The sequence below is a fragment of the Lepidochelys olivacea genome, assembly GCF_965140295.1.
Source record: "Lepidochelys olivacea isolate rLepOli2 genome assembly, chromosome: 9".
NCBI lineage: Eukaryota > Metazoa > Chordata > Testudines > Cheloniidae > Lepidochelys > Lepidochelys olivacea.
The window spans coordinates 24,037,766-24,057,803 of record NC_140419.1 but is presented as its reverse complement, the minus strand read 5'-3'; the positions used below and the strand labels follow the sequence as shown (position 1 = coordinate 24,057,803).

The 20,038-nt window shown below is 41.3% G+C and overlaps 2 protein-coding genes across 14 annotated transcripts in view; one reads left to right on the top strand and one right to left on the bottom strand.

Moving 5' to 3' along the window:
* The window catches only part of VEPH1 (ventricular zone expressed PH domain containing 1), a 177,712-nt gene extending 177,345 nt beyond the window's left edge, over nucleotides 1-367 (bottom strand). For all 6 annotated transcript variants that reach the window (XM_084638166.1, XM_084638164.1, XM_084638167.1 and 3 more), the window contains exon 1: nucleotides 59-367. The gene's annotated coding sequence lies outside the window, so the exon portion shown is untranslated. The remainder of the gene's footprint in view (nucleotides 1-58) is intronic.
* Nucleotides 368-550: 183 nt separating this feature from the next.
* Nucleotides 551-20,038, top strand: part of LOC311525801 (lysosomal amino acid transporter 1 homolog) — a 42,129-nt gene continuing 22,641 nt past the window's right edge. Inside the window, exons 1-5 of one of the 8 annotated variants that reach the window (XM_084638169.1) lie at nucleotides 551-1,680; nucleotides 4,960-5,073; nucleotides 6,304-6,389; nucleotides 8,820-9,088; nucleotides 13,575-13,685. The gene's annotated coding sequence lies outside the window, so the exon portion shown is untranslated. Of the gene's footprint in view, nucleotides 1,681-4,959; nucleotides 5,074-6,303; nucleotides 6,390-7,092; nucleotides 9,089-13,574; nucleotides 13,686-19,641; nucleotides 19,779-20,038 lie in introns of those variants that run through there. The other 7 variants (XM_084638172.1, XM_084638170.1, XM_084638171.1 and 4 more) reach the window with 7 other exon arrangements.

The window sequence follows — 20,038 nt, the reverse complement described above, 5'->3', positions numbered from 1 at the left end:
TATTCATTGTTGAAAAATCCGACACAAATGCATATTCATTTAAGTTAATTATTCATACCTCTCAGAAGGGAAACCTCTGAAAAACATTAACAACTGAAGACAAAATAGTTGGTCTTTAGAGAAAGTCTGATAAAATCCATTACAATTGTCAGAGTCCCCATTTCAGCCCCCTCTCTCTGGTATGTGAAGCTGCTGGCTCAGTGCATAGCCTTGTCAAACCAACCGTACAGTCTATTCAGTTACCCTGGAGTTGTCATGTGGAATCAAGCAAACAAATATCTTCTCTCCATTTCCCCCAACTCTAGAATTCAAAAACAAATCAGAACTAATTCTTTGCAAAGCTTAGCTTCAGCAGCAGCCTGAGTGAAAATTCTCTGAGCTTGATATGTAATTTGAATTAGTTAAAAGGATTTATCTAACAGCCAGTGGTTACATTCAGTTAATGAATAACCTGCTTAGAGTACGAGGAAGTTTTAGAAGTTAATATAAATTATGGGGCCTCTTGTCAGAAATCAGTGAGATATTGAACCTGCTCATTATTTTGAGGGTAGGCAAGCCAAAAGGAAGAAAAAGAAAAAGCGGAGCCTATTAAAGGAAAGATTTTGTATCAACTGGCACTGGCTGTATCACACCAATTCATCAAACTGAGATAAGCCAGACTCACTTGCCCAATTTAGACCAAACGCCAGGGCAAGTCTAACTGACGCAAACAGTAACATGTATCCAAAGCTTGGCAGTTATATTGGAGAAATCCTTTCTAAATCCAGCAGTGTTTTACACATACACTGTACATGCTTTCCTTGAATGTTAAAGCATGACTCGCTACTTTTTCTACTTCTGCTTTCCTTGGACAAGTATGTTACAGCTTCTCAGTGAATTGGCCACAACTACTGCCAAAGGCAGCTATGCACCACCATATTCTCTCTTGCATGGTCTGAAACTGAGCTCTCTTCTCAGTGTATGAAAGTCTATGGGTATAGCACCAATCAACAGCAGATTATGATCCTGAGGCTGAAGTTTTTCCAGTAACAGCAGAAGTGGCATCAAATGGAGCATCATGAAGAGAAGCAGACTATATTGGGAAACCTCTCTTCCGTGCAACAACAAAGCCAAACTTTCTGAGCCTGCCATGGGAGAATGAAGGCTATGTCCCCACAGAGGGTGAAGGTGAAGTGTTTGTACCATCTTTGTTAGAACGTTTGTTTTTTTCACAGCTACAAGAAGGACCTTTCACATGCTCTTTTTAAAAATTCATTTTATAGGACACATGCAGTTGTATATGTTCTCCATTTTTGATACTGAGTGCTGTACAGACTACCTAGCTGCTGAGCCACCCAGAGAAACCCATGCCAAAAAAACCCTTTAAATTAGAAATGGCCTTGAGATAAAAGCCATCTACTCTGTTTACTTGATTCATAAACAACTATCACTGAAGGTGAACTGAAAAGGCTTTTGATTTTTCCTGTCAAGATCTGAGGTCAGGCTTCTGTGTTTTCACTGCCATACCTGATCACTAATACTAATAGGTCAGACTGCTACATGCTTCTTCTTAAATCTCTGGGGGTTTGGCATGTGATACTAGGAAATACAAAATCTTTATGAAGGCAGACAACATCCAAAACTGAGTAGCTGTTAATGGCACTCAGAGAGCTGCAGCTGAAGATCATAATTTATCAGCAGGTAAGTAAAGGAAGAGCTGGTTTTCAACTCCTTTGTTTTAACTGTATTTAATAATCATTTTAAAGGCCACACATACATTTTGATATTGGGTTGGGGACCTAATAAAATAGTTAGATTTATTTTCTCTCAGTCTGTTTTACATTTAAGAGGACTTTTAAACAAATCAAATCACATTACTAGTACAATACCTAATGACTGTACACTGCTTTAACATTTTTAAATGAAAGGTGCTATGAAAGTGCCTATTACTATTAAACTGAGATACAAGTCAGCTTCATTAATCCACTTACATGAGTAGTCTTGTTGCAATATATGGCCCCAATCCTGCAAAATCTTAAGCATGTGCTTAACTTTACTCACTGACAGCAGGCTCACTGGGACTATGGGTAAAGGTAAATATATGTGGAAATCACTACAGGATTGGGACCCATAAGGCAGCGAAGGAAGATTTTCCAGTACCAATTCTTAAAAATAAGGTCCTAATTTCCCAAGATTTCATTTTAAAGGACCTACTTAGGATGTGAAATGAAATAAAGGTGTCTTCAGAAGTGCAACTGAAAATATTAGTTTTCTTTTGTGTATGTCCTTCTGCACTCCTAAGGTAGTATTCCAGCCAACTGCAAGGACATATTTTCAAAGACTGTGCTCATTATTGCCCACTGCTCAGAATCCCCTTGCTCATTAATGCATATCCCCTCCAGTCTGTTCTCTCATTTATAGGCATTGTAAACAGCTCTGACAGCATGTTTTCCCTCTTCGTTCAAACAATGGCCTTTGTAACAGAAAATTAACAAGTGAACATTTACTTTTAATGATCCTGAGGAAAATTCCTATTTAATTTAAAAATAAAATATGATCATGTGTTCGCCAAGCCTCTGCTTTAATGCCTCACTATATAAATTATAGCTTGTTATCTTAATACCTCTGCAAAAGAGTTCAAAAATTAAAACCCAGAGGAAAAACACACAACAATTGTTTTCTAAATAAATTATGAAAAAATGTGAGGTCCCAGGAAGTAGTGTGATCTAGCTATTGAAATAGAAGAGTGGGAGTCAGGTCTCCTGGGTTCTATTCCATGCTTTGCCATTGATTCACTGGGTCACCTTGGGCAAGTAACTGAACCTCCGTGCACCTCAGCAGTATGTTTTTAAAATGGGAACCATCGTACTTGCCTGCCACACAGGCTGTTGTAAGAATTAGTTAATGGGCTCAGTTCCTCTCCCACTGTGAGTCTGCCTTTGACTGATATTATCAGCTTCAATCTAAGTGGCATTTCCCCCAATATTTGTGACATTCTTTTCCCTCATCATCTGAAAGGAACTGTAGAAATGCAAAGTATCTTTATATTTATTTTATATTAGTCACGCATAAAAGCTGTACAGTCAGAATGTAGCTAATTACAGTCCTCAAAATATGTACACAGGTACGATCTTCTGCTTGTCTGCTATGCTACAAAACAAAAGACAAGCATTGACCACCTCCTTCCATCTATCGCCATATGTTCTTGTCATGAGGTAGAGCGCAGTAGGTGGTCCCAGTGTGACGTGTACCTTTCGCTGCAATTAATGCAAGTGTCGTGTGCTACAGGAATATCTGATAGACTAACAAGCAAAACATGAACAATAGCAGGCAGGAGGGCACGCCAGGCAACAAAGAAAGGAACAGGGTTGTGGGGGGAAAAGAGAGAAGCATTTATGGGTGAGAGAGACAGCCATTGGAAAGAAAACTGGTGTGTACTACTGGGAAAAGTGATAGGAGTGGCCTTGGGACAATTCTGGCTACAGGCTTCAATACCTAATCACTGTTCAGAATACCTGTCAAAAAAGATTTGCAACCCTAGCTTTATACTTTATAGCCTAGACACATTCAGATCTTAACCCTTTTGCTGCTGCTTTTCCATTGCATTTAACGTACTGATCGCTAACACAATCAGCAACGGAGAAGGTGCATTGTACCAGGCTGTATCTAGACAGGGATTCCAGTTCTGTCCTGCGCAGATCATTGTTGGTCACATGCACAGAGATATGGCTGATTACAGGGTTCTGCCTTTTCTCCTTGTTTCCAGCTGAGGGGAACAAAACAGATAAGGGAGGTGAAAGTATAGAGTGAAAGGAGACCCAATGTTAACTGTTTCAAAAGGTGCTCAGTATGATCACAGATGTGAAGGTATGTGGCTCACAAAACAATCTCTATTAAGATGTGGGAACCTGTGATATAAGCTATTTAGCAGCAGCCAAACAGCTAAAATGATTATCAGATCAGATTTTTTTTTAACTTTTTTATTTACTCAGCAATTATTAGGGGATTGAATAGAGAAATAGGGACTTCTCCATGCTCGGTCCAAATGAGATGCCAGAATTAGACTCCATGCACAGTAGATTGTGGAGATGCTCGAAATATTATCATATGTGCACTGCGGGACTCCTCAAACTTCGCTTCCCCTTTGGCATGCTCCCCCATCTGTAGGCATCACAGCATTGGTTTAGTGTGGAATATTCTCAAGTGCCTTAGGATATGTCTACACTGTGTGCTTCCTTTGATGGCCGTGTAGCGTACATAGTCACGTAGCCCCCTTAGCATGGGTATAAATAGCAGTGTAGACTCTGAGGCTTAGGTGTTTAAAGACGCACCTGAAGGATGTGGATATGTACTCGCATACAAACCCTACACATCTCTCTATTTGTCCAACCTGTGGCTCCCTATCTACACTGCTATTTTCAGCCGTGTAGTGTCCTGCTGCCTTCCTGCTGCTGGAGCCTTTCCCTGCTGCCGGAAAGACTCCATCAGTGAGGAAAGGCACCAGCGGTGGGAAGGCAGCAGGAAAAGGCAGCCTTTCCCCATGGCCTCCCCTCTGCCCGAGCCTTTCACTGACGTGTACCTACACACTGCAGTATAGACGCTTTTCACTGTGACATGTAGCTACATGTACACTATAAACCACCAACACTAGTATGTGGTATAGATGTGGCATAAGTAGCTTAGGAGCACAGTTGCCATTGAAAATCAACAGGACTTGTGCTCCTAAATTTCTTAGGGTCTTTTGAAAAATCTCACCCTTTCCTTCTGTTCACAGATTATCTTTGTGAACATAGGAATTAGAGACTTAATTTTTCTTAAAATAAAGAAATCAGATTCTGGAACATCATGTAATAGCATTTTCTAGAAAGATCACTAGCACATTGAACCACCAAGACCCATGTAAATATTATTCATCATAGTACATGCAACATAAAAATGAAGAGACCACAAAAAGCTACCATGTCCTTCCTTTTATTACAGGCACACTCTCCACTCAATATGCAGCAGGATTGACATTTCGTAAAGGGCACGAAAGCTGTCAAATCTAATACGATGCTTGTATCCTACTGGACTGCCATAGTCACTCACAAACAGGTAAGTTCCAGTCCAGCTCACCCTCTCTTCTTGTTAATGTTCAACTGGCTTCAACATTATACATAAATCTTTTTGTTTGTTTTCTGTGAACATTCATTTGAGTAATTTTTTGTTCTCTTGAATGTTCATGTAAAACGAATACTTGTAAGATGTATTCACATGGCAGAAATATTTAGATGGCCATCTTGAATCTCTTTGATTTTCCTCAGACTGTTTATAAAAGTTTTAATCATCCAATCAGGGAGCAGAAGCAATACCATCTGACCTTAGGGACCAATCATATACCATGAATTAAAAATAGAAACAAATGCAGAGATGAGGCAAAATGTTCTTGAGCAACTTGTAAATTTAAATATGTTCATTCAAAGAGCCTGTTGACCAGTTTCAAAGAATGAAAAAATCAAAAGGCTTTTCACATACAATTCACAACTAGAAAAAAAGGACTAAATTTATCAAATAAATGATTCACTGTAAATAGTTTGCCCAATTTTAGAACATCCTCAGCTTTAACATTTAATTAAATAGCTTTGATCAGTTTGTCCTTTTTTGAAAGAAACTAGTAAAACTATTTGTTTTGTTATGTATTTATTAGATTTCTTGGAGTAAACATCTTGTTGGGGAAAAAAGTACATGCTATTTTGCTGTATCTGACTAACTGAACAATGATGGTGAAGAGAAATAGCCTAAATGAGTCATGTTATCTAGTACTCAGACAAAGCATTTTAATTTTAATAATGACAATGCTGACAGCTACAGTACTGCTTTAGCTCAGACTGGCTTGTAAATAATTAACCATTGTTATATAACAACTTGGGTTTTGATAGCTCTATTAATTTCACAGTCAGAGTGATGCCATTTAAAGCATGATATTTGTTACAATTAAACAAATAGCAATGATAAAAACATCAAGAATGGGGTTGTCTACCCACAACCTAACTGGGTCCCAGAAACCTCTTGTATCACAAGAGTTAGCAAGCAAAAACAAGCAGAATACTGTAGCTTCTGTAATACAAAACACTGATGGAAATATTAAAGAAGTTGCAAATACCACCTAATAATAATAAGAAGAAGAATTTACAAGTTTGACTAATGATTAGCGAATCTCAAACAATTTTGCTTTCAGTTCAGGTAAGTAGCCGGAATCTGAAGGGGTCAAATTCTGTTCTCAGCTACCATGATATAAGGGTTCAGCCCTGCAACCATTCCTTAAGCTACTTGTCATTACTACAGGCCCGATTCTGCTGTGTGCCATCATGGACTCTCATTCAAGTCAATGGAACTGAGGACTTTAAGAACCTTGCAGCACCAGGCCCTTGGTGAGTATTCCCACTGAATCCAAGTGGATTAATTAACCCAGAAAAAGGTCCACTGACTCCAGTGTACACCTGGAGCAACTGTGAGAACATTTCCTTTGTAAAGTAAGTATCTTTTATGTGCCAAACTATTATGTAGCTCATTAAAGTACTCAGTAAAGTATTCTGCACTGGTGGACCTGGTCCTTAATCAGGCATATACCTAGTTCACCCGTTGGGAATTTTACCTGAGTGTGGACTACTGGATTAGGCTCAATACCTGTACATTCTACCTGACATAACAAAGAGATATCCAGCTTCTTTTAGTATTCAGCTCTGAGTCCTCCACATTTTTGGATGCCTCTTCCTGCTGCATTCTGTCTTGTGAGTGGAGAGAAGTCTGCACTCTGGGAGCCTATGGCCTGGTCCAAAGTGGGTTGAAACTAGTAGAAAGACTCCCATTGACTTCAGTGGGCTTTAGAATAGTCTCCTGCTCTCCCAACAGACATTCCCTCCAGCAATGTTCTGGCCTAGATAAAGTAGGGCGAAATGGGGCACATAAGTGTATTAAATAATCCCTTGTTTCAATTTACCACAGGCATCTCTGGGCAAAACGTTTGACTGCAAATGTTATATTTGAGAACAGAACAGTTATATTATTTCATAGATTTAAATAGATTTTGTGCAGGGTTTGAAGTTGTCCTGACAGATAAAATGTTTTACATTAGCCTAATATTTTACCAAATTCCATATTAACTAATAAACCTCCTTTCTAACCATTCTAATGATTATTTTTGCACACTAAGTGTTGCTTACATTCCACTTAAATTACTGTCACACTACACTAATATTCTTTGACACTTTGAGAGTAGCTACTTATTTCCAGGAGACCAATCCTGCAGTCCAGACTCAGTCAAAACTCCTGATGAAGTCAATGGGAGATTTTTTCTGAGTAAAGACTAAAAAGCTAATGGATAGCGCCTTAGCCTCCAGAAAACAGACACTGTCTCAGAGCAGTAGCCATGCAATCATAGGGTGTGCATGTGGTGCTGTCTGGAAACCTTATTTAGCAGCAATAAACAAATCACATTATTAGTCTGTCGTGCTTGAAACAGCTCATCTGCATCACAAAAGACAACATCTGCTATGTACCTAGGTCCAGTACGGTTGATAAAGTAAATCAGAAGTAGAAAAAGTTTGCACACTCAATTTCTTTATGCCTGATTTCATTGTAGAGAGTGTTCTAGCTTGCTCATCCTTAACTGAAACAAAAGCCATTGTCAGTACATACAATGTAGTCCTTTATGGACTCAGCAAATTTTCCCTATCATTAATGCACAAACTGCGATTTTAACTAGTCAGTTTTGTATATATATTTGGGGGATCAGATTACATATTTTAATTATCCAGCTGCATAGTTTGTTGATTGAGCTGCATATCTTAATAACTTGGAATAACAGATTTCCACGCACATTGTTACCTACATATAGTGCTTCACTAATTGAGCTGCATGCTTTATGAACTGTGCTAATTGAACTGTATAACTCAGTTGCTGGATTCTTATATACTGTACTGAGCTGATCAAACTTCACTGAGTAGTTGGATTTGTGCAATCTGAGCTGCGTGCTTTACAAATTGAGTATTTTACTAGTTCAGCTGCATTCTTCACTTCTTGGATTGTTGCATACTTTTCCATCCTTAATGTACTCACATGGGTTGAAACCTGTACCAAAGACCACTTGCCTTAAGCAAGGACCTTTGGACTGGTATCCAGTAAAAATGTATTCAACCTTTGCTGGCTCCTCGTGTGGAAGCTTAAGAGCAATTTCACTGTAATACTGTCATAACCATACAGCTAAGGGTAGCCTAGAATTCCTCCTTACCTGTGTAAGCAGTGTCAGGATGAGCTCCACCCTGACATCTGGTGGTGAGGTGTGGCAAGTTGTGGAAAAGAACTTCAGGGGCCGATCTCATTTGCATAGGCACACCCACCACGCCTAGAATGAGACCATAGCTGCCCAAATGGTCACTTTGGCTGCTGTGGGATCCCCAGTGTCTCTGTTATTGGGGCACGAAGAATAAATTGTTATTACCCTGATTATGGGAACTGTGCTTGGAACTGTACGTGGCCTTTTGTTATAATGGAGGGATTCACCATCAACTAAGTAGCACTCGCTAGGCAAGGGTCATGGGTTCCAAAACTGTGTGAATGGAGAGAGGCTGGGGACAAGTATTAATACTTAGTGGCATGGGCCCCTTGGTGAGGGCCTTATATGCTAATCGCACTTCCTCCTCTCTCCACTGTGGAATATCAGAGCTAATTTTGATTTCATTAGAAGTCTAGTTATAGGCTGCTGAGCTCACTTTGGGCTGACAGTGCACCAGCACTGGGGCTCCCCTATTATAAGCTGAATTCACCTAAGAGCTGAAATCACTGAGTGTTGTGTTAAGTAGTGGGGGAGCCTGAAGATATATTGTGGAGCAGTTTGCGGGACGGCTGGTGAAGCAGTTCGACGCGGCGCAGTGTGTGGATGGCAGGAGCTGCTTGTGGGCCGTGGAGCTGAGCGAAGGAGTTCGTGGGGCGGCTGGCGGAGCGGAGCGGAGCGCAGCTGAGCGAAGGAGTTCGTGGGGCGGCTGGCGGAGCGGAGCGCAGCTGAACGAAGGAGTTTGTGGGGCGGCTGGCGGAGTGGAGTGCCGCTATGGGGCGGTCAGCTTCAGATCACGTAAGGTGCCTCTTACCCCTGTCCCATTTCCACCCAGGTTGGGAGGTAAAGCTCCGCAGATAAACTTTCGAACTCTGGGGCTGCCCTGACCAGGGACAGAGACTTTTGGGGCATTGGACTTTTGGGACTTTGGGTGATTTGGGGTTGCTGGACTCAAGAACCAAAGGGAAAAGGGCATGCCCCAATTTGCCTGGGGTGGGTTTTTTGCTCATGGGTTGTGTTATGAATCCTGTTGGTGGTGTTTCCCCAACATAATGCCACATTGTTTCTCTCTGTTATTAAAAGACTTTTGCTACACTCAGACTATGTGCTTGCGAGAGGGGAAATATTGCCTCTTGGAGGCGCCCAGCGGGGGTGGTATATATTGGTCCCAGGTCACTGGGTGGGGGCTCGAGCCGGTTTGCATTGTGTTATTGGAATGGAACCCCTAGATATTGAACCCGGCCCTTGTTGCTGCCAACTCTGACGGGCAGAAGGGTTACACCTGTAAGGGGCTAAGAAGCTCAGATAACTTGTTTGGCACCTGACCAAAAGGACCAATGGGGAAAGAAGATACTTTCAAATCTTGGGGGGGTGGGAGGAAGGCTTTGTTGTGGGTGTTCTCTTGGGAAGCAGAGAAGCATCAGGTCAGAAAATTCCTTTTCCGACAAACCATCCTAAAAGTCTTTCATATTACAAAAATTGTAAGTAAAAGCCAGGCAAGGTGTGTTAGATTATCTTTTGTTTTGCTTGTGAATTTTTCCTTTGCTGGAAGGAAGTTTATTCCTGTTTTTTGTAATTTTGAAACTAAGCCTAGAGGAAGGTCTGCTGTGTTTTTGAATCTTTTGTTACCCTGTAAAGTTATTTTCCATCCTAATTTTACAGAGGTGATTTTTAACGGTTTTTTTTTAAATAAAATCCTTCTTTTAAGAACCTGACTGATTTCTCTATTGTCCTAAGACCCAGGGGTTTGGGTCTGTCATCACTTTATAACCAGTTGGTTAGGATATTATTCTCAAGCCTCCCCAGGAAAGGGGGTGTAAGGCTTGGGGGGATATTTTGGGGGAATAGGAACTCCAAGTGGTCCTTTCCCTGATTCTTTGTTAAATCACTTGGTGGTGGCAGCGTACCCTCCAAGGGCAAAGAATTTGTGCCTTGGGGAAGTTTTAATCTAAGCTGATAGAAATAAGCTTAGGAGGTCTTTCATGCAGGTCCCCATATGTGTACCCTAGAGTTCAGAGTTGGGAGGGAACCCTGAAAAATATGTAGGGCAGTTGTTCCCAAATTGTGGTCCATAGAGAACTATGTGCTCACATGGCACTGATTCCACCTCCTTGTTTCCAGCTGCTTCAACAGGTGCTTAGGCTTTTCTCTGTGAAGAAGAGCAAGAAGTCTTGTAAGAGCACTTGGAAACAAGGAGAAGGAGCCAGCCTAGATATTTAACTAAGAAATCCTGATGCTCTCAGCTACACAGATGTAAAGGCTCAGTCTGTTGGGGGCTGTGGTTGTTACAGAGGAGGAATTCAGGAAATGAGCTGTCTGGGGAAAAGACTGTCTCATTACCTGTTTTTGAACAGCTCCCAGCACAATACTCTCATTCTGATTAGGGCCTTTAAATACTACCGTAACGTAAGTGATTAATCATAAGAATTGCCCTCCAGAACTGGTGGTACCAACCACACAGGATATTAAGGTACGTATATCAATATTACAGAAGTAACAATACAGGAATTTTCCTAACTTTTTCAAAAGATAAGGGGGGAGAGAGAAAAGCAATAAGTGTCTATAACATGCTATGTGAGTATATGTGTCTTTCTCTCTGTCCTTCCACAGCCACCCTCTTCTGGATACAATGTCTAAAAGTGTGTGAAATAGTTGCTCTCTGCTGATTAAACAATTAAATATTTAATTTAAATATACATGCTATAGTAGTGGTGATTAAAACGTGAGCCCACATTGCCCTCGAGTGGTAATCTATCCTGGCTATAGTGCCTAATTATTAAGCTGCAGCCACTAGAGAGCAAAATGATCTCACAATTTGGAGATGCCCCTGCAATACAGTAGATCTCTAGCCCCTAGCAGGTGCAGTTACTAATATACTATGCAAGTACAAATGTTTCACATAGGACAGCTGGCAGACAGTAGTTTTCAAACAGACAGAATGATAATTTGGGGCAAAGTTCTTCTCAAAACTAGATATGTATCAGCACACACTTAAACCATAGAGTTCCACTGATCTCAGGAGGAATTGTGCATATGAAACAAACATGCATTACCAATTTCTATTTATGTAGTTCTACAGGGGAGCATGGTGTTTTAAGGACAAATAAGAAGAAAATTTCTTCCCTGAAGAATTATAATTTAAATTGGAGCACCAAAAACAAATTATGGTAACATTTACTTAGTGGTTCGGGGAAGGCAGACATTAAAAAATAAAGGGAGAAGGAAAATATCTCTTGAAGAGAAATTATTTACCTGAATTCAGATCAGATACAATGTGGCTATGTAGCTTCCTTTCTGGTACAGATTTTTGCTTGCTAGTTTTGCAGTAGAAGACTTCAGTACAGATAAAAGATCCTCACAGTTTAGAGGATTGTGTTATTATTAATTATTATTATTATTATTATTATGGAGGTACAGTCGCGACGTGCTAGCTAAGGGTACATTAATATTCTATTGTAAGCCTTATTTTGACATCACCCCATCTAACTTTTGATTTGAGTAAAAAAATTGTGAACGTAACTGTGTGGAATATAGGTTGGGAGAACAGGTTTTACAGACAGTTCCATAATCCTAGGATACCTAGTTTTCACACACAATTTAATCATAAACTAGCACTTTTCAAAAGATTATTTTAGTATTTCATGAATTTTTTTCTGCATTTTCTCAGCCCAGAATACAGTTTTAATACTTGTCTCCCCTCCCATTGGTATTTGCATTGCTTGGTGTAGACACTCCAAAATAAGTTACTGAGCTTTAAAAAGAGAGAAATAACAAATTATCATAATTAAACAGGTCTCTTTCACATGAACTGCCACTGGCCTATAAAGAGATAAATGCCAGTTAATAGTCTCTACCACCTCCTCAATTCTATCCAGAATGGGCCCCAGCTTCACCAAGAATCCATGATTCCCAAACATCTCCAGTCTTTGTTATTTCCTCTTTCCATGCCCTTTTTGCTGCATCCTGGCTAATCCTATCACCTCCATCCCACCAAAATGTCACACAGCTACTAGTGAGTACTCCAATACAAATAAGACTCATTGAACTTTCACAATATATTGCAGAGAATCAATTTTTTTCTTGTAAATTAAAAATGCAAACCAATAATCTCTATTATATAAACCAACATCTGGTCCTTTGTGTTCACAATATGATTCTGTAGTTCTTTCCCACAAGGTTTGAATTTATCGAGTACTGAAGCATACACATTGCATAAAAATCAAGAAATAGCAAATTGAATGTTCACCTTTCATGCTCAGCTCTGCAGTAAAAACGATTCAATTTCGCTGTCAAATACATTAGGGAGAAAAAGTACAAAATAGAGATAAATCAGATTAACACTTTCAAAGATAAATGGTATTTCAACCAAATTTAATCTTGCATTGGCAAAGTGCAAACTCATTTCAAAACATCTACTGTACATGGGATACTCAGCAGAGAACTAGTTATAATCATTTTGTAATTGCATTAGTGTGGGGAGGTTTTCAGCTAGACCAGAGGTGGGCAAGCTACGGCCCACGGGCCACATCCAGCCCACGGGACCATCCTGCCTGGCCCTTGAGCTCCTGGCTGGGGAGGCTAGCCCCTGGCCCCTCCCCTGATGTCCCCCGTCCCCGCAGCTACGCCGCCACGTGGGCAGCGGGGCTGTGAGCTCCTGCTGCTCTGAGCAGCATGGTAATGGGGCGGTGGTGGTGTGCGCATGGCGATGAGGGGGTTGGGTAGGGGGCCCCAGGGGGCAGATAGGGGACAAGGAGCGGTTGGATGGGGCAGAGGTTCTGCGGCAGTTGGGAACGGGGGGGGGGTTGGATGGGAGTCCCGGGGGGCCTATCAGGGGGTGGGTGGGGTGGATAGGGGCCAGGGGGCAGTCAGGGGACAGGGAGCAGGTGGGTTGGATAGGGGGTGGGATTCCGGGGGAGGGGGGGAGTTTGGGGCAGGGGGTCCTGGGAGGGAGCGGTCAGGAGACAAGGAGCAGGTGGGGTTGGATGGGTCAGGGGTTCAGAGGGGGACAGTCGGGGGCGGGAAGTGGGAGGGGGTGAACAGGGGGCAGGGGCCAGGCTGTTTGGTGGCACAGCCTTCCCTACCTGGCCCTCCATACATACACCCCGATATGGCCCTTGGGCCAAAAAGTTTGCCCACCCCTGAGCTAGACTCATGGGGCAATGGAGCAATTTAGATCTGAGGTTAGGAGCTGGAATTCCAGTATCCAGTCCAATTGAGTTTAACCATAAAAGTTGTTTATTCCTTCTGTTCAAGCTAGTTTACCCCTCTGCTCTTCACTTAACAGAAAATGACTCTCCATGATTCTTGCTTGTCAAAAAGAACAAGAGTAAAGGAAGAGAGCTGGAAAGGAGATAAAAATTATACAAACTAGAAGCCTGATACTAACCATTTCCAGGTAAGCTACTCTGAGGTCCTGGATCCCAATCCAGCAGAGCACTTAAAAGTTTAACTATGTGAGTATTAATCCCACTGAATTCTATACTATGCACAAGCCTGATCCACTACTCATTGAAATGGATAGGAGTATGCCCATAGGCTGCAGTGGGCTTCAGATTGAGACACACGTGCTTAAAGTTAAACATATGTACACGTGCTTCACTAGATCAGGATCCTCATGCTCAACACCTGTCAAGATAAGGCCCCATGACAGTATAAATAGGGATTATGAGTTAAATTCATTGCTTACATAACTGAACGCTGCCTCATTGAAGTCAAAGATATGCATATAACCTATTGACTTTAGTAGGGTTGTACAAGAGAAGCTGGCTCAATATTTTTAGGGTTAAATCTGATGAAACACAGCTTTGAACTCCATCTTTAAATCTCTTGGGTTTAAATTTAGTTTTAAATCCAAATTCCAAACTTTTATTAATTCTTGCCAGTAGCTCTGCTTAGTCCAATAAGCTTTGCCAACTCTTGCAACTCTGGCAGCAGGTAGGCGAGGTAAAGATGGCACCGTCTTCTAAATAATTTCAAATATCAATTCCATTTTCTCCTACCACATAAATTCAAAATATTTTAATTGTAACAATATCACTGCCTTTTTCCCAGGGTTGGAAAAAAGAACATATCAAAATTATGTTGGCATTATTTCACCTTTAAAAAGTGATAAGCCCCATTGTGTATATAATGTCTCTTTGAGGCTGGTAACTACAGCACCTCTGCTCTGTGCTACCTATACAAAAGTTAACATGTCATGCAAACACAGACAATGAAGATATTTTATTTTTTAATATCAAGGCAACAAAGACATTCATAAATGTTAAATCCCTTGGACTAATGTATAATTCATTCTGTGATGTGCCAGTTGAACAAAATTCAGGTTTCAGAGTAACAGCCGTGTTAGTCTGTATTCGCAAAAAGAAAAGGAGTACTTGTGGCACCTTAGAGACTAACCAATTTATTTGAGCATAAGCTGTAGCTCACGAAAGGTGCCACAAGTACTCCTTTTCTTTTTGAACAAAATTGTATCTATAAATATATAATGTTGTACAGTACTTTTTTTAAAATGTAGTTTATAAAATAATTGGCTTTCATTCACCAGATCATCTTCTCCTTATACATTTTTTTTTCAGTGGACATCAGGAATTGCAGTTCATGACTCAAGAGATACGTACATTTTCAAGCCTGAGTAAACTGGCCCCTGGTAATGTTTTACCACACAAACAATGGAATAGCAAAAGAACTGAAAATCTACAATTACCAGTACACTTACCTCTGACTTGGGCTGTGAGACCTGGGCATTAGAGCTGTATGGATATTTCAACTAGAATCATCAAAATACTCTAAATATTCCTTGGATTGAGTGTGAACTGTTTCCAGAATCTGTCACTGGTTTGCTCAAATTTTGTTTGGGTTCATGAACTGCTTGTAGAGGTATATTGCTAAATGTTTTGCTCTCTCTTGTTGTCTGTATGTTTTATCAGACTACTGTTTGCAATGTAGTTCAAGTTCAATCCTGGTTCTTTCAGGCTGGTCACATATGGAAATTCACATGCTAGAAGTCATAAGGGTCTTGATTTTCTGAAGTGCTGAGCACCTATAAATCAAACTGCAGTTAATACGAGCTGCAGGTACTCAGCACTTGTGAAAACAAGGTTTGTGGTTCCTATTGGTTGGGCCTTGTGCTCAGAAGGATCAGCCAGTTCTGCAGAGGACATTTTCAGCTGATTTCTCAGGGGAAAGTGGGAGGCTGACAAAAGCTTATGCTCAAATAAATTTGTTAGTCTCTAAAGTGCCACAAGTACTCCTTTTCTTTTTGTGGATACAGACTAACACGGCTGCTACTCTGAAACCTGCATTTAAATTGAGTATCATGAATCAGCTGGAAAACTCAGAAGATCAACCATTTTTCCTGATATCTTTATCTGTTCAGCTGTCAATAGCCTATCATCTTCTCTAACTCCCCTCATTCCAGGGCATAATGTCATTATTATTTATACTTTGGCCCACAGAACAATTTTAATCCAGTTTTACAAGGTGTGTTGTATTTCCCTGAGCTCCAAAGTCTGTAGCTGCATCACTGCTGAAACCCAACCCATTTCTGGTTTTGGCAAACCAGAGTGAATCCATACAAACCCAAACTTTGCCTATGGATTTACTATAGGATTTGATCATTGGATAATTCAAACTTCAAACCCTGCAAATTGTATTTCACATACTAATTTGCAAACATCTTTTAAGTGGAATTTGAAAGGGTGCAAAGACCAGCTGGGCAACACCAGGCATAATAGGCTCTCAGTGAGAATTCCATACAGACAGAGCATACAGGACTCAGACCCTTTGTGAGGAATGACTGAAGTAAGGTCCAAATAGACCAGATATATTAAAAGCAGAGCTGGTAGCCCTGCCTATAGTTAAGGTTGCCCATCACTTTCCATTAAAAGGCCCTGCATTCATGTGCTTTTGATTGTGCCAAACTTAAACTAATTATGTTTAATCAGATTAGTATAAAATAATTAGTTTCATATGGTAAGGAATCCCATGACTTTTTGTGAGAAAGGGTATATAAATGTTAGTATTATAATACAAACTCAAGAGATTCAAGGCATATGAACATAATGTCATATACATGTCATTTTGATGGTGAAATGTAGATCATTTTAGCTTGGAAAATGGTGTCCTATATCTTTAAAACTCCAATTGAAATAATGCCTCCCTTTTTAACTAACTATACTGACACTAGAGATGGCCAAAATTTTTTAATTAAAAAAATCCAAAAATCCATTTAATCAAAAAGAACTCAGGTTTTTGTGAAAACTTGAAAATAGATTTTTTTTTTTGGTTGTTGAACACTTTAAAAAAATCCATTTTTTGTAGGGGAAAATGATTTCCTGACCAGCTCTGACATAAGTAATCATCATATAGGAACTTAGGAAGGATGATACAGGGGCTAGGATGCTAGCCTAGAATTTAAGAGACCCATGTTCAATAGTGCACCACACAGTCACTTAGTTTCTTGTGCCCCATTTCCCCATCTTTAAAATCGGGATAATAGCATTTCCCTATATCAGAAGGGTGTTGTGAAGAAAAAGACAAGTAGGGCATTCAGCTACTATGGTAATGGATGCTATATTCGTGTTTTAGGTAGGTTGTTGTAAGGCACATAAACTATTCCTTCTACAAGTCTAATTCCTATTGTACATGTATAAGAAGCTGTCTGCTTTTGCCAGTCAGCAACAGATGAGTCTCATAGACATAAACAGGGGAAATTTACAGTACCAGGCAAAGTCTGCTCAGCTGCCAAAAACAACAGTGAATCATTGGTTGAGCAGCAATTAAACCAGAACAATAGACCCAAAAGCCTGTCTTTATGCATTTTCCCAACCGTATACTGATTATCCAAGCCTCAAACAATATAGATATAAAGACTCTCAATGAAAATAGAAAGTAAAAGTTTATTAAACATTCAGTATCTTATATAATACTCTTCCCTATTAAAATATTTTTTAAATATTCATCTTTACAACACACCTCTTATGAAGATCACAGGATTGTACATTAGACTGTTTAGTATCTTGGCTCATAGTCTCTGTGCTGTTATTAGAGAAATGCTAAGGTAGCATTTAAGAGTAGCCAGTAACATGTAAAGTATAGCAGACACCACTAAGTGTCAGCAATATAAAGTACAGGCTCTAAAGACATCAGAAATGTCACCACAGTATTCAGAGGGCATAGCAACCATGAAAAATCCCAGTACATTTTTATTTCTCTCGTTTGGTGGATTCACTGCTTGTGAAAGGTGTTAGATTGACAGCCTTGGAAACTGTAGCCCTCTGTGTATCCTCAGGGAAGAGAAAGTACAGTCCAGATTTGGAAAGACCACACCAAGTTCATCCCTAGAGTAAATAGGTGCAACTTCCTCCTTATACCAAGGCTGATCACCCGCCTCTAGGAATGAGAAAGTAGTGCAGTCCCCTTTCCCATTCATTGCTTGGCCTTTCTACTGACACAGCCAGGAAGGGTGTCAATTAGTACCAACTGTGGTGACGGTGTTAGGTATAGACATCTGTTCTCTGGGAACTGAACTCAGATCATCAAACTATCAAATGTTACAAATTTAATTTTAGTATCCATTGCTAGTCAAAAACATGCAGTGAACTGTTATTTATGTGTGACAGTACTATTTACCAGATTAGGATAGATGGATGGTATGAAACTTCTCTCTCTCTCTCCCTCTTCTAGTTGAGCTGTAACAACTACTCCTTCAGCTCACTTGTCCAGGGCAGAATAACCAAATGCAACTTAATTTGCCACATTTTGAGGCCAAATGTGCGAGGTTATTTTATGTTATTTGTATGCAGCCATTGCAGTACAACAAGTAATTTGCATGAAGTATCCATCATTTCCTGTCCTGATTTAATAAAGCATCCCTATTCAGAAAAGCATGTGTTCAGCACTGTTATTAATCAGAGCCTCAAACAGTTGTAAAAATCGCAGAGTACTTTCCAGCTTCTCCAGTAAGGCAAAGCACTTGTTTCTAGACCTTTAGGTTCATGAGACATTGGACCTTAAACCTGTCAGTGGTTCAAGATTTGAAGTTATTTTTTAAAACTGGCAGCTGTTTGAACATGGCTCAGGGTTTTGCAATAAGTCACAGTGGAGATAGATTAACGAGCAAAGTGCAAGTGAGGCAGTCAGTGGTGCATGATAAATGTGATTTATCACAAGGGTTTGCAGTTTATCGCGTTGATATCACCCCATAAACAGTATGTGGTAAAATATATATTCCATCCAGCAGAGGGCAGTACTAGAAACCAAATCATTACAAATTAATTTATGACTAGGTGATAGCGTAAAGTTATTTGGCATACATACTATGCTGACAGCTTGTGCCACACGCTCTCAAAGAAACTGCGGAACCACCTGATCAAAAAAAGCACGCTAAGAAGTGAGTCGTAGCTCACGAAAGCTTATGCTCAAATAAATTGGTTAGTCTCTAAGGTGCCACAAGTCCTCCTTTTCTTTTTGTAGAAGTCAGGGAGTGGCCTACTCCTACAAATTGTTCAGAATATGCTAAGCACCAAAAAAGTTAAAAATAAATAAATAAAAGGTTAGATATTCAGACCTTGGCAGTTGAAAGTGTCATAAGCCACTGAGTGGAAACTGTTAAGCACAAATCAGCTGGAGATGAAAATCCTTTCTCTTGTCCTCTGCCACTGATGTAAGCGGTTAAGTGTGGCGATAGGAAATGAAATTACAGTGTTCCACCTTAGAGACTAACCCATTTATTTGAGCATAAGCTTTCGTGAGCTACAGCTCACTTCATCGGATGCATGTCAGTATGCATCCGATGAAGTGAGCTGTAGCTCAGGAAAGCTCATGCTCAAATAAATGGGTTAGTCTCTAAGGTGCCACAAGTCCTCCTTTTCTTTTTGCGAATACAGACTAACACGGCTGTTACTCTGAAACCCGTCATAGTGTTCCACGTTACTGGTACACTTCTGTGTGTGGGTCTGTTGACTCAGGGTGTGTACGGATACCTCTCTTGTGAGTGTATGCCACGTGTCTATGGAATGTGTCTGTGGCAACTGGGGTATCAGGGCGGCCCGGGGACTCTAGTAGTGTATGTTGTCGCTACCTGTGTATTATGAGTCAGTGCCTATGGGTATGTTTTCTATAGGTCTGTTTATGTTGGGTTACAATGTGTGATGTCAGTGGGTTGGTGTGTGTGACAGAGTTCATGGCTGTGGGTGGTGCCAACGAGCACAGCTGTGTGTGTACTGTCTGTATGCCAATTGTGTGGTTCCCTCTGGGTGGGCACTGCGTCAGCGAGTGTCTGCGTTGTGTGCCGAGTCGGTGTGCTCGCCCTGTGATGGGCAGATACCCCCCGCTGCCTGCAGAGGGCGCCCTGGCTCCGCTCCGGCCGCCGCTGCTCTCCGCTGCCCGGGCCCGCGACTGGGCGGGGCCGGGCCGGATGGCGGGACGCTGGGGAAGGCGCTGGACTGGGCCGGGCGCTGCCGCCGCCGAGCTGGGGCGGCAGAGGCAGGTTCGCGCTCGCCTGCTGCGTGCGGAGGCGAGGGGCTGGAGGGAGGCCGGAGACAGGGACCCCGTTCTTCTGGGGCTCGGCTGGAGGGAGCCGCGCAGGGCTTGTGGGGCTGCGCTGGGGCTTGGGCGGCAGAGGGACCCTCCCCGCGCTGGGCTGGGTGGTTACGAGGCCGGAGTCCCCGTCTCGGCAGTGGGGTCCGTTGCGGGGCCGGGATTCCCGTGTAGGCGGGGAGGGGGGTAGCCCCAGGGATCCCTGCTCTT